A 15,158-nucleotide genomic window follows, 5' to 3' on the forward strand; every position below is an offset into this window, starting at 1 on the left:
ATATGCCAACTCAGATGCTCTTCTACAAGAAGTCTGACTGATTTTCTGAGTTCTTCATGGGAGTATAATTAGTGCTGGAAGCTGCTGGAGGAAACTAAGGATGCAATAATTCTGCTTATCCTGCACCTCTGTGGTAAAAACACATGTGTTTGTCCCCGTGGCACTTTTACCCTCCAGCCTGACAAAAGGCATTGTGGCACAAAATACACCAGCCAAAGGACTAAGAAATTTTATTTTGGCTATTGTATCTGAGCAGGTGTTGGCTTGTCAATTCAGCTTAATAAGGTAAAGGTGTGTGGATGCAAATATGGATGATCTGGGGAGAAACAGCCCAACTCATGGGAAACAAATTTTGGGAGACCAAATATATTCACATAAAGATCACCAAACAGTAGATAATTTTTGGATGCTTCCATTTGGGCTAAAAGTAGCCTGAATTCTCTGGCATTTTAAAATAATTCTGTCACTGAGACATCTGTCAAACCAGAGTTATCATGAGAGAAAAAAGCAAGCTCATAACATATTTCTGCTATTGCATTCTGGAACTGATGCCCTGAAACATCTCACCCCATTGCACTGAACAACTAGCAAAATTTATCTTGGTTTCTATCTCTTCTTCAGAGTATTTTATTGTAGACACTGAAAAAATACTAGAGATAGAACAGAGATTCTGACTTGTAGTAACACAAGTTACTGCAATCCTGTGTTGCATTATCAAATTATAATAGCATGGGTATTTCAACTCATAAATCAATTTCTTGATAATCCTCCAGAAAATCTGTAGCAAAATTAAGTCCCATAAATTCTCTTAGAGGGGTTGGTAATACTGCTGCTGCAGTAGTTCATGTGTTTCAGACCTTAGTGACTCTTTTTAGCCTTACTTCTCGTGATGTGTTTCTTAAGACAAATATTCCACAGAAAGAGCTAAACCAATTTCCTGTACTTTAGAGCCAATTTACTAAACCTTTCTTAAAGAACAGTTAGAGCATATTTTTAGTGATAAGGAAATCTCTTCAGTGCCCAAGCTATAATTTTATTGAATATTCCACTGCAGGTTATACACATTTACAAGAATGAAAATAATCATGTAATTAAGCTTGCCACCTAAATTATCATGTGTTTTTCTTATTTATGTGGCCAATTCCTCCAGTGGAAAGTGATTCTAAAATCACAGTCTACAGAGAAATGCTGAAATCACAATTTCTGCACCACTAGATCTAAAATGCTCTATCTCAGAAATGCTTTAATGTTCTTCAACCCAGCCAGGTTTCCAAAGGAGAGAGGAGCATTGCAGCTTAAGGTAACTGCAGTGGTTCAGGGCACCCCTGCCAGAGTGGCTAGTCTGACAGCTGGACTGAGCAGATACCTACTTCAGCTCCCTTCATTTGGGAGAACTGTCCTAAATGTAAAACATGCACAGTGAGAAGGGGAGAGAAATCCCCTTCTCCACAGGGAGGCCCTGGTGTCATCTCTATTTCAGGGGAAAATGCAGATATTAGAGGTACGTCCGTGCTGAAAATGTGAGGCAGCTCCCCAGGAGACTCCCAATGGCAAACTGCCTCTCCATGCTCCTGGCTCCTTTTGGGTGCCACAGGATCAGGAGGTATTCAAGCTGTTGGAGAGTGCCAAAGGAGGGCAGTGAAGATGGTGGAGGATCTGGAGGGGAAGTATCTGAGGGCACTGGAGAGGAGGAGAGGGCAGAGCTCACTCCAGGCTGCAGCTTCTCGGGAGGGACAGCTCCGATCTCTGCTCTGTGTGACCAGAGACAGGACCCGAGGGAATCTGGAGCTGGGTCCAGGGATGCTTAGGATGGATGCTGGGAAAAGGTTCTTCATCCAGAGGGTGGTGAGCGCTGGAACGCAGATATTCTTGTCATCCCTCGATTCTTTAAAAAGGGATGGGCTATTCAGGACCCTTCTTCATGGGAATCCTAAATCTCTTAAAATCCTCCTGGCTTTGGTCAAAAATTCAGGCTGCCCCGGGCAGTGACAGAGCTCAAGATGTATTTGGACAAGGCTGTCGGGCATATTTGGGGTGTTCCTGTGCGGGACTCCTGTGTCACTCCGAGCTGGGGTACGCTGTGTTCTGTCTCCCGGGAGCGGAGCTGTGTGCCCGGGAGCCGAGCCCTGCAGGACACAGGGATGCGCTGGTGGCGAGTGCCATCTTGTGGGGACTGAGCCACGGAGCGGGGACACGGCCAGCCCTGGGCAGCCGCGGGGCCGGCGGGATGATGCTGCGAGCGCCGGGACCGCTCCAGCACCAGCCGCCGAATTCCCCATCCCAGGGGCTGAGCCGCGCGTCTTTCTCCCACTCCGTCTGCTATCCAGAGCGCAGGGATTAAACCAGACAAGGAACAGCCCACTCGGAGTTCAGGCAGGTGAAGGTGGTGTGTGTCTTTTAGATAAAGGTACCTCATCTCCCAGAAAATGTGAACACTGCATCAGCTGTGCCTTGGAGTTCAGCCTGTATCAAGGTCTCGTGCCAGCACGTTTCAAGACAGTCCTGAATCTGGAGTGTAAAATCTCCATACTGCAAAAAAAAAAGTGCATTCATATTTCAGATTTACACACAGTTAGAGAAGTAAATTCTAAATCTTTGCATGACTGAGGCCAAGGAAGACCAACATGCTATTATTTTTCTTTTCTGCTGGCTGTCACACTTCAGTGGCTTCTGCAAGTAAAGGTGAGAGAAATCATTTAGTGGCACATTTCAAGTACATTTTGCTCATTTTTGCTCCCAGCTGCAATTGTCTGTGCTCTGCGGTTTGCAAAACCCTCCATGCATGGTGCCCAAGGAATTCTTAGAGCAATTTCCTCATGTAAGACAGGCCAACACGAATAAGCAGGGCTGAGTAAATCACAACACAGAAAAGTTAAGTGACATTCCAAAAATCATGAAATGAGTCATTGGAACAGCTGACAAAAAGCAGGTCACTGTCATAATCATGCAATGAGTTCCTGTCTATCCTCTATAACATCTCAAACAAATTCTGCCATGGCAGATATCAGAGAAACCTCATGGATGGATGGGGACAGAATTTGGCCAGCTTACACTCTATAGCATTTGTAGATCTCTTTTCATAGACTATTTAGCTGCAATTATCATTCAGTGCTGAGCCAAATGCACATCTGATAAAAGCCACTCTGGGTAACATCCATAAACATGACAGAAAGGGATCAACTTTAACATCTTTTTAATAGATGCAGGTCATCTTCCAGCAACACTTATACCAGGGTATCAGCTCCAGAGGCCTGTTCTTTCTTTCAGGCTCTTCCCCACTTCAGTTTCAATAACTGAGGTACTCCTCCCTTTGCAGAAGTTTTTTCAAGCCCTCAAGAGCTCAGTAAACCACATCTCTGCTGTGGCTCTCCTGCTGTAACCCACCTCCCCAATAAACATCCACTCTAACTCCTTCACCTCCCAGCAACTCCTCAGCCTTCATCTCCTCTCTTACTGTCACTTTTGGCCAGCTTGAGCTCCTTAGTCAGCTGCTTCAGCCCAGTTAGAAATAAGAAGCATTGGTCTGGCTTCTGGTAAGGCTAAATTTGGCCTTGTATCCCTTAGCCAGCCACATTTAGAGCCCTTGTACTTACCACATGGTTCTGAGGAAATCCTGACCATGCTGTTAGCCTAAACCTCCAAGGAGGTGGGTTTCATCCCTGTTCTAAGGGTTTTGATGTCATTTGCCAGCACTGGGGGGGGTCCATTTTCCTGGCTAGACCTGTCAATCTCATCACTATCTACTTTGAGTGCTACCCAAGAGCACCAGGAGACAGTGGAGACAGCTTGCAAGCCTGCTCCATTTTTAATTGAAACCATTTTAATTCCTCCTTCCCCTCATCCTTTTGGAAGGCATTGGTCCCATGCCACTGCTGCTTTAGGGTGTTTGAGGTTTCCTCTGAAAGGCTGTTGTGCTGAACAAGCCCACTATGTTCTTTCTATAGGTGCTCTGCTGTTTTGCCAGCAGACAGACATTCACTGGAGCCATTCTTCCATTCACACCAGCTCTGAGCCACTTTGCCATTCTCTGCGGGGAAAATAAGACATTGCAAAATCAGGACAGCATGTGAGAAAGGAGTCTAAGAACCCCATCCTCCCTACAGCTTCTTCCCAATAGGGAAAGTTATCCTGGGAACGCACCAAACGTAATGGAGAAATAAAATGCTTTCTAATGCATGACTGGAATAAAGCAGCATGACATGGTTAGCTGGGCGTTGCATCCTGATCAGTCAGACAGCAAAGACATCATGCTTCACTTAGCCCCAAAGCACCCACTGTGTGACAAGTATGAAAAGATGTGTTGGAGGGAAAGGAAGAGAAGGCTGCTTTGGGTCCAAAAGACCCTTTTGCCCCCACTGCACTCACAAAAGGGGTCCTGAATAGGAACCCAAATGAGCTCAGGGAATATTCATACGATCTTAATTTACCATGACTGCTGCCTACCAGCTCCAGATAAGTTGGATTAATAAACTGCCTTTCACTTGTGACACCTCGGCATGAATTTTGCATTAGACTCAATTCAGTAAAGTTCACAACTGACATGCTTGCTTTTATGACAATCCTTTTCAATTGTTTTTTGCACTGGGATGTCATAAAGATGTTTGAGCTCTTTTTTTTTTCTGGTGAGGAACTGTCTTTTATCCTGAAAAAGAGCTTTTATAACCCACTCATGCCGATAGCACTCTTGAATTAAGCTGGAAGGCAAAGCCCCTAGTCCATTTATACTATTAACAAGACAGGATTTTTCAGTGTCAATGAAAGCAGTGACGTGCTTGCTTCAGAGCTGGGCTTGTCACAGCAAAAAATTTCAATGCAATGGGGGTGGGGATGATTAAAACACAAAGAGCACACAATGTGTGATAAGATCAGCAGAACCTTTTGGAATTAATGCAAGGCGAGTGGATCATGCCCACCAATTAGAGCTTACATGGTACTTGCTAAATTTATCAGACCATGAATCTGTTCTTTCTTAATTGATAAGCAGGTGGCACGGCTGATCTGCATCCAGATACGAGGAGGAGAGATAAAAGTTGTTGGATGGATGGATGGATGGATGGATGGATGGATGGATGGATGGATGGATGGAAAAATGGATGATAGGTTTATGAGATTTTTATTTCTTTTACAATTACTTTTATTCCTGTGCTGACAAAGCCAGGTGTCTTAGCTGTTGCTGCAATCAGAGAAGGAGGAAGAGCAACACATATCAAAATGGCTTAAACCAGCTCTTTGCATAACCAAGGCAGGACGTCAGGAATATCTACACAGATTAGTCTGACTATGCTCCCTTGCAAAGGGTCAAGCCTCCCATTTTTCACCAGGGACAGAGCTCCAGTTTCTGACTTCTCTGTGTTCAACTGTAATACCATGTTTTTACTTCTTGAAAGCTGATTCTAGGCTGTTTGGACTGTGAATTAGGGAACATTTCAAGGGGAAGACAAGATTATTTGATCTTCTAAAGAACTGGGGTTTCTCACAGGGCTCAGAGGAGAGGATTGATGCAGCCAGGAATTATCAGCCATAGGAAGGAAAAGGACACAGGAACACAGGAGACTTTCCCAGGCTCTGGTAACTTTACAAAAACACAATTCTGCAAATCCTTTTCCCTTCAAATCAGCCACGCACCTTTCTGCTACAGGCAGCTCCTTCCCTCCCTCCCCTAGAAGCACCATCCTCTGCTTGATGTGCTGTTTCCATAGCAACATTTAATTAATATAAACCCCCTGGCTGCTGCACAGCACAGGTAGTATCTATAAGCAGCATTAAACATGAAATAAAAGCAGAAAGTTCAGCCAGCAAAAGGCCCAGCTCCAATCTCAAGTGTGTTTACAACAGTGGAGTGGAGCCTGTGCACTGAGGAGGAAGAGAGTTACTCTTGCTTTTAATTACACAAGATGTACATAGCAGTTAATTAATACAGAGCAAAATCTGGAGGTTCCTCAGCTTCCAACACTCTGATCAGCACCTCAGATCACACATGTGGGATGCAGCAGCTCCATACTCCATGCAGCATCCTCTGAACACCTCCACAGCTCCCTGGGTACCCCCAATGCACAGTGATTTGGGGACAGGACCTGGGCTTTCTCTCCAGCTGCCACCAGAGCTGTCCCATCCCCCTTTTCCCAGTATCTGAGAGGACAGGGCCTGGGTATTTCTGATTAACACCCCTCACACCTTTCCTCCCTTCCTCCAGGAGCCATTTTGGCATCTCCTGATGGAAAGCTGGGGAGTTGCAATTACAATGAGGCCTCAGAAACAAACTGGTTTTATGGTTTTTAGGAATTGCAGATGTGTGGACATGTTTCCACCAATAAATTCTGGGCTGTAACTTGATCAGGAGCGTGATGCCGTGGTTTCTAAAGATGACAAAGCTTCCTTTTTTGCTTTTTCTGGCAAAGCACCTTCACACCACAGTGCTTTCAGGAATTTAAGAACAGTAGATGCAGAGAAGGCACAATGCTCCCTCTGAGCCATCAAACCCCTCTTCTGATGGCTTTGGTTTCACTGCTTGTCCAATTTAATATGAAAGCATTTAATAAGGCCCCCCCCTGAGCAAGGCCTGTTATATAATTGCATAATTCCACAAATCACAATTTAATAAGTCACCTGGAATAAGGCCCCCCCCTGAGCAAGGCCTGTTATATAATTGCATAATTCCACAAATCACAGAGATTTTGGGAGCAAATTACCCTAATTTAAAGACACCATCCAGGTAGCCGCTACATAATAAGGCCTCCTCTCTACTTCCATTTTAATTATCTAATCTTTTTTTTTTTTTTTTTTTTTTTTAAAATTTAATAAGGCCCCCCCCTGAGCAAGGCCTGTTATATAATTGCATAATTCCACAAATCACAGAGATTTTGGGAGCAAATTACCCTAATTTAAAGACACCATCCAGGTAGCCGCTACATAATAAGGCCTCCTCTCAAAAGGGGGCCCCCCTCTGCTTCCTTTTTTTTTTTTTTTTTTTTTTTTTTTTTTTTTGCTTATTTAAAACTTCTGTGGGTTTTAAATAAGCAAAATTGTGCAGTGGGATTCCTTGCATTTGGAGAAGTCCTTAATTTGGTGGTCTGAACAGGAATAGAGAGTCACAACTACACAAGCAGCAAGGATCAGTGTTAGGACTCCTCTGAAGAAAGGTGCTTGGGCCCTGCTATAAAAGCCAGGCATTTTCCAGCTGCCTCTAAAAACTCATTATAAAGGACACAGAGCATCTGTCTCCCCTCTGTGTGTGAAGTGGGTTTTAATTCACATCCCTCAGGTTTTCTGGTCTCTTGTGGGAAAAGAAGGGGAGTCTGAAGCTTGAGGAAATAACCAACACTGTTCACCTTATATCCAGCACTCAGAGAAGAAGGTTTCAGTCTCTCTGTCCCTGGGGTGCGTGCAAGGGATTTCCTCTGGGTGTCAATATGTTGATTTCATCCTGGAATTCAGAATTACCACTTTGCTTTTCTACAAAATTTTGTTATCCCAGAGCTTCTCATCAAGTCTAATTGTTCTGGCATGTCAGTTACCTGGTATCCGAGTCAGTTTCTTTCCTGAAACTTAATCTTCATAGAAGTAAAGAAAAAGAAACTATTCCAGTTAGAATTTTACAGTGAATAATTTTTGAATGGAAAAGGGTTTTACAGTGAAAAAAAATTAAAATACATGTAACAGTTTCTGTTTATCTTCTAATTTAAAAGACTGAAATTCTAACTACAGCAGGAAAAAAAAATTGGAGTCAGTAGCTGACAATGGTCTTTCTGGTCGTCACTGGAATTCAGCAGAAGATAAAGGTTTGCATGAATATGGTACTTTATTTTCTTCTTGATTTTCACTGGCATGGAGAAAACGGGGAGAAGAACAAAAGGAAACTTTCTCACTTGGATGCAACAATATCTGCTCTCCCAGGGCCTTGGCAATGGTCTGTTTGCTAACGCCCTTGTGAAAAGCACTTCGGAAGTGCTTTGAAACTCTCCTTTGGGGCACGGAAAAATCAACAGCTAAACAACAGACCCCAGGGACTCATTTCTGTAGCTGAAACAACACTCTAAATCTCTGTTACTTCAGACTTATGTAACCCTTAGTATTTACTAGTGCACAATAATATTGATTTGGACATGAGGGGATATAAGAACTAATGGAGGCAGGCAGGACTGGTACGGGGCTGGCAGCTCAGCTGAAGTTTGCAGTGAGCACTTCTGAAATCAGCCTAATTATCAGTGACACCAGCAAGCATCTGGACCCTGCTGAGGCTTTGGCAGAGAGAATCTTAAAGCTTTACTTCTCAGCAGAAGTGTTCAAGGAGGTGTCTGTGCTGAAGAAAAATAATTAAAGTAAATCAGTGGGAAGGCACCTGTAAATTCAAGCACATACCAAGTACTGCAGCTTTAGAAAAGTTTCACAACTACAGCACAGAGTCTGGCTGCACAGAAAGATGAAACATTACATGACTTATTTGAGTATGTATCACATACAAGGGGCAGAAAGGTGGAGGAATCTCCAGCCTGAGACATTCAAAGCTCAGCTCGACCAGCCCCCCGAGCAAGCTGGTCTAGCTGGGTTTGTGCTGAGTGTTGGGCCAAATGAGTGCCTGTGATCTGCTCCAGCCAAAATTATGATGTGACTTTAGGACCATATTATTTACCTGTGCTATTTCAAACACAGGGAAATTTTTAAAAATTATTTTTAAAAATTCTTAAGGCTTTTGTCCTCTGAATTGCATGTTAACATGGGTGGCATTAACAGCATTTTAAGTGGCAGCATCCTCCAGTCTGCTTATAATTTTATGATCCTTTTTTCCTTGGTATTTTTGATGCTTCTTAAATTACACAGCCTGTCAATGACTAGCAGGTTGTCTTCAGCAGGTGTTAATACAGCTATTCCAATGCAGAAGCTGGAGCTCAAAGAACAGTATTGGCAGGTGATTATTCACAGGGAGAAGAAAAAAGACTCTTAGGAAAGAAACAGTGTCCAATTATTTGGTTGAAGCATGTGAGACTATATTTTGTAATAAAGTCTTAAATCTTAGTAAGTTTTCTTCCTTGGTTATGAAGCAGAAATTGGAACACATTTGAAAAGACCCAGGCCTGAAGAAGAGAGCAGGGAATGGACATACTCATGAGGAAGGAGAATTCCTGCCAAGGGTGGTGCTCACAGCAGGCAATGGCTTTTTTCTCCTTTATCACGTATTCAAATTGCTGCAAACACCATTTGACTCAGGATTTTGCATAAGGCCATGTCCTTTGCCTGATAGAGTCCAGGAACAGAAATAAAGCAGGCTTGGTACAGCATGGGAGGAATGGGGCAGAAAAGGATAATGTGAAGGATACTTTAATTACTTGGGTTTGAAATTGCAACTAAACTCAGCTTCTCACCTGAACACACTGCTGTGGCTGCTGGACACTGAGCTGGCCTGCGCTACTCAGCACAATAATGCTGCACCACCATCCAGCTTTTACCTGTATTTTAAAATTACAAGGGTTTTGGTATGCATGTGGCAACAATTCAATTCTGCAGGCTCTCTCTACTCAGTCATTTCTCTCAGCAGCAGGAAAAACAGAAGCCAGCTAGGAAAAAACAAAACAAAACAAAACAAAAACAAAAAAAACCTGAGCAGGCAAGATGTGGAATTTTTAAGCCTGTAGTGTTTCAAACCACCCATCTGGAGGAATATCCAGCCTTGGATGGGAGATGTTACTCAGAAGGGAAAAGATTTCTTTGTTTAATTTTGGATCATTGACTTTGACACGGTTCATAAGTGGTTAAAATAGTTTGCAATTGGGCCACAGACATTTTTTCTTTTGTATACAGTTTTATGCAAATAGAAAATAAACAGAAATGGGAGGTTGAGTTCATTTGGGTGCACACTTGGGCCATTTGTGAAATTAATGTTCACCACTAGAGGACTCTACAGCAATAGCTAATTGTCTTTTTTTTCCCTTCTTTTTTTTCCTCCCCCCACCTTTTTTTCCTTCACTTCAAGCTCCCTCTAGTAATCCTTTCTGTTATGACAAGAAATCCTGCTCCAGAAGCCCCAGGTGCCCCAGATTTTGAAACAAGTTCTCAGACAAGGCCAGTTTGAACTCACTGAGCTTCTTGCCCTGTTTAACATGGAAAATAAATGATCCCATTTTCAAGAAAACAACTGACATGTTATCCTGCAGGGGCGTGCTAGGGGCCTCCTGGGATCACCTTTTCATTTCCTGCACTCGCCCCTGCCAAAACAAAGGAGTTTGGGCTCATGGAGGTGGACAGCCCAGGGACACAGACTCCAGATCCTAGGAATGAGTAGGAGGCAGTGACACAGTGCTGGAGCTGAGTCACAGCAAGGCTGTCTGTCCTCTCTCTCCTCCTAACACGATGCTGTCAGGACCCCTTCCCAGCTGGAGCTGCTTCCTCTGGAGTCCCTTGGCTCCCCTCAATACCCCCAAGCCAAAGAGGGCAGCCAAAAGGCTCCTTGTGCTCCCAGGTCACACTTCCTCTCTGCCTTTCTCAGATTCAAGGCATTGCAGAAAACTGGCCATTGATGGATAAATTAGAGTTTTAGAAGCACTTCTGGGCTTTTTCTTTTCCCTCTGAAACCTCTCAGAAGGAAGTTTGGGTCTAAAACACAGACATTTAAACTCCAGGCAGCCAGCCAAAATCTGTGTCTTCTCTCAGACAATGAACACTGGGAAGCTTCACAGTGGGTCAGCAGCAGCCCTGCTTGGAGGCCCATGTGCTGGTACATGAGGATGAGCTGGGACCAGCTCTCCAGCTGTCCTTAGAAACTGAGACCTTGTCACATTCACCATTTGTCATGCCCTTGAGCTTCAGCACTCTGGAGTCAGCTGAGTCCAAGGCTTGTGCTGGCAGGATGGCCCTATTTATCTCAATCTCATGGTGTGAGGACATCTCTCCTTTGACCAGGCTGCTGGCTCCCCCAGTCCTACCACTCCACAGGGCAAAGAACAGCAGGAGAATGGCAGCTCTGACACATTAGACATTTCATCCTTCACCACAGGAAGGTAATGCTGGAGAATGGTTCCTTGGACCTCCTCTAAGGAAAACAGGGACACCCATGCATCCACCTGCATTGCACAGGAAGACCTGACTCATGCAGCTCACTGCCAAGAGCTTGGTTTGTGCCATCTCCAGGCCAGAGCAGCACCTCTGCCCTTGGCTACCCTGATTTCTGTGACTGTGGACACCTGCAATGGGTGCCTTTCTCCAAAACCTGCTGCCAGTGCCCTCCCCACCACACACCATGGAGATGCAGTGCTTGGGAGCGGGCCAGCTGTGGGTCAGCATGTACAAGAGCACAGCCACCACTTGCACCACTGGAGAAGCAGAAATAAATCTGCTGTCAGTGAGCTATAGACAGTCAGCAAATCTCCAAGGTTTCTCTCAAAGAGACATCATGGGGGTCATGATGTTTAATGGGATACAGAGCATACTCACAGCAAATGGGAGGCTATTCAGAGCCGGACAGCCAAGCCTGGGGATCAAAACTGTGGTGGGGGTGGGTGAGGCACAGCAATCCCTGGAATGAGTGATCAGGGTCTGCAGCTTCATCATCTGCAGCTACATCCTTGGTCGGGAGAACCATTTTCACTTCTAGTTGCCCAAAAATTTGTGCCAGATAGGACTGATATCCCTTTGAAGCAGAATGGTGCTGAAGGCAGAAGTGGTTTAGGATACTCCTATGTTTCTCTTCAGCACTCTGGAGTTGCTGAAGGTTGCCTCAGTGCCAAGAAAACTCTTCCCTTTACTGCATCTCTAAGTCACTTGTTCCAAAATTCCTTTAATCTCCAGTGATTTTTTGGCAATATTTGGAGAGCATTGTTTGGAATCAGCAGTGATCCCTGTTAATTAACATTTTTTAGGTGTAAGGGATATGGGTGCTGCTTAACCCATGTGGAATCCTTCCAGAGCTATTGGAAGTAGGGCATACAACCAGCAAAAGGGGGTCCCTGTTGGCACTGCCCATGAGGTGCACATTGTCCCAGGCACCTGGGGAGAACAGGAACATGGAGTGCCCAGGTGCACAGAGCATCCCCAGGAGCCAAGCTAGGACAAGGAATGATGGAATAGCTTGTCTTGGAAGAGACCTTTAAAAATCACCCAGTCCAGCACATTCTGCCATGAGCAGGAACATCTTCCACTAGACCAGGCTGGTCAGATGAGCTGCTTTGAACCAGGCAGGGGAGAGAGAGGGCATTAAAACAAGATGGGGGCTTGAAAGCAAAGCCTCAGCACAATGGGGATCTCTGCAGTGCTGGCACAATTGGCAGCTGGGGCCAGTCTCTTGGTGAAATGCTTGGCAGTCTCGTTTCACAAACAGCTCTGCTGGCTGCAGATTGAGGGGGTGCTTTGATACTCCAAAGAGGCTGAAACAAGGACACAGAGCTCTGCCTGGCTGCCTGCGCCTCTGCAGGAAGCTGCCAGGGCTGAGGGAGGTGGGGAGGGACAACGTCCTTACATACACAGGCACTGCACATCATGGGACTCCTTTTGTGCTTGAACACACAGTTGGAATGAACTGTGGGACATTTTCCACCATCCTCCTCTTTACTTCATGTTTCTATAGAGGGATCAGTTATTCTGGTTTTGATCTTTCTAACTCTTCTATCCCCATTTGCAGTACTTGCTATAAGATCTCAGCTACCCTTTAATCTTGTCACACCTCAGTGAGTCAGAGAGCTGCCAGATCTGATTCCAGTGTTAGGCTGGAATGATTTGCTTTGAAACTGAAAACAAAATCACTGATCACTTGCAAAGGAAATAAAACAAGTCTTTGACAACTACATTTTTATTTTGAGTGGCTTGGATGGATTTCAGCACAGGGAAAATCTCTGGGATACCCTATCACATTATGTGCCAAATTTGGACTTGGCCCAGTGAGGATTTTTGGTGATTTTGTAACTTCTTCCCTGTATTTTTGGGATCATGTACACATGGCCATTGTCCTGGGGATGGGACACGGTTCCCTCTGAATGCCTAATTAAGCCCCGATTAGCATTTCTTCTAGGAGCAGATGCAGCTTTTCCAGCCCAGCAAACAATGCCATCTGTTGTTCCCTGGCTGGAAGTTCCATCCCAAAGTGTGCTCCGCTTCTATATTTAATTGTGAAGTTTCCTGCTGCCAAAAAAAGTGAGGTTGTTTAAATTTGGCATCAGGAGGAAAAGGCGGAGAGGGAGGGAGATTGGATTTATATTGTTACTGCAGGGAATGCTAAATTGGTTTAGTCTGACTGGCAGCTCTGCATCTTGCCCTCCTGTGCAGGACTAGCCAAAGGGTGAAACCTTCCACCAAGACTCCCACAGCCACTTTGCACCCTCTCCTTGATGTCAGGGCTGCCTCTGCAGGGAGTCTTCAGCTTTTCCTGCCTTTGATACTACTAGCTCCCTGGAGAGCTGAATTCGGGGTGAGAGCAAGGTCCTCAGGCACTGGCACTCAGCATTGTGCTGTGACCTTCTCTACAGACTTTTGGCACTCACAAGAGAGGAAAGTGTTTGCAACCAACCTTGTCTCTGTTCCTGGCCCCGGGGAAATGCTGAATTTGCATGGCCTTGACCAACCTGCCATGACTGCCAATGAGGAAGCCAACTGGAGAACTGATTTTTGGGCATCTGTCAACTGGCTTCTGGCTGGAGACCCACTAAACTAATTTCACACAGACCACTTAGCAGCCATTAGCTGGTTGTGGCATGACCTGTCATGGACTGGAAACAGCGACCTAGAGGAAAAAACACTAATTTTATTATTAAACTCAGTGGAGAGCAGTGTGTTGTAGGATGGGAATGTTCAGGGAAAAACAGAAATAGATGCAAGGAAGTCAGCATGGTTTGTGGGCCAGATTTTATCCCTCCTACTTTGATGAACATCACCTACTTAGTCAGCTACATCAGGAGATCCAGCTCCATGATACAAACGGGTAAGGCCAGCTAGTCAATTCTGGCTAGGGTGAATCTTTTGACTCTCCATTTTTGGGAAAGTGAGGATTTAATGGGAACCAGGCAATTAGTGCTGATTTCTATAACAAACAGAATAGTTTTCTGTAGTCAAATCAAATGCTTAATTTTGCAAACGTTTACATTTTCCATCATAATGAATGTTATGCTAAACAAATATAGCCAAAGGGTAAATGCTATTATTTAAAACTTTGGGGTTGGGTTTTTTTCCCCCAAATTTAAAAAAGTTTAACTCCTGTGGTTCATTATGAAGGAAGGGATCTCAGTCAGCAGTTTTCCAACTTATTCTCAAAATGCCAACAAGTTACAGAATCCTGTCTCCCCAGCTGGCTGACATCAACTATGCATCACTCACATCAAACCATGGGCCAATGCAGGGCATGATTTGTTTAATAATGCAAGAGAGTTTCCCCCATACACTGAAATTATAACCACAGCACTAGGCCCTCAAAAACCCTCAGGGATGCCTAAGGCCAGTACCATATGTAAGGAGCTGGTATTAACATTCATCATAAATTAAGCTTCTTTCCCCTACATACGCCTCATTCTTAAATCCTCTTTAGGAAGAGATTTAAAAACATTTTTAAATGTCTGCCAGGTTTTTTTTTCCTTTTCTGTTAAGCATTCCTATTGTGCTGCCCCTGCTTTCTCAGCTGTCTCTGCATCTCCTTCACAGCGAGGAGCAGGTTGCCAGCCTGTGTGTCTGGTGTGCCCATCACTGCCATCCATATCTGGCCTTCTGCTGCTGCCTTGGAACAAAAGCAAATATCCTAATCCCATCAGGCTGAGCATCTTAACACCAGATGTGTGCACTGCTGCAGCACAGGATGTTTCCTGCAGAGTTTCCTGGGACTGCCCTCTGTTCAGCTCTGCCCCAGACAGCGCAGTGAGAGCTCCAGCTCAGAAGCTGGTGGGTGGAGATCAGTGATAGACATCACTGTTCTGAAGTGTCTTTTCAGGCAGAGTTTTGCAGGGAGGTCTCCTGAGCTTTGTGTGCCCCCAGGACAGGCAGCTGCCAGAATTCTGCCTGCCAGGTTGCAGACAACAGTCTGGGTTCACACACAGCTTCCTCGGACAGCGTTTGCCTTTTGTAGTAACACTCTGAAAATGGCTTGGAATTAAGAAATGTGACCTTGATTTTCTCCCCAGCTCCTTCATACTCAGGAACAGCTGGGTGGAACACAGCAGGAATAGGAAAATCAAATTTGTCTTTTATGTTTT

The sequence above is a fragment of the Passer montanus genome, unplaced genomic scaffold, assembly GCF_014805655.1.
Source record: "Passer montanus isolate IOZ18808 unplaced genomic scaffold, ASM1480565v1 scaffold5, whole genome shotgun sequence".
Classification (NCBI taxonomy): domain Eukaryota; kingdom Metazoa; phylum Chordata; class Aves; order Passeriformes; family Passeridae; genus Passer; species Passer montanus.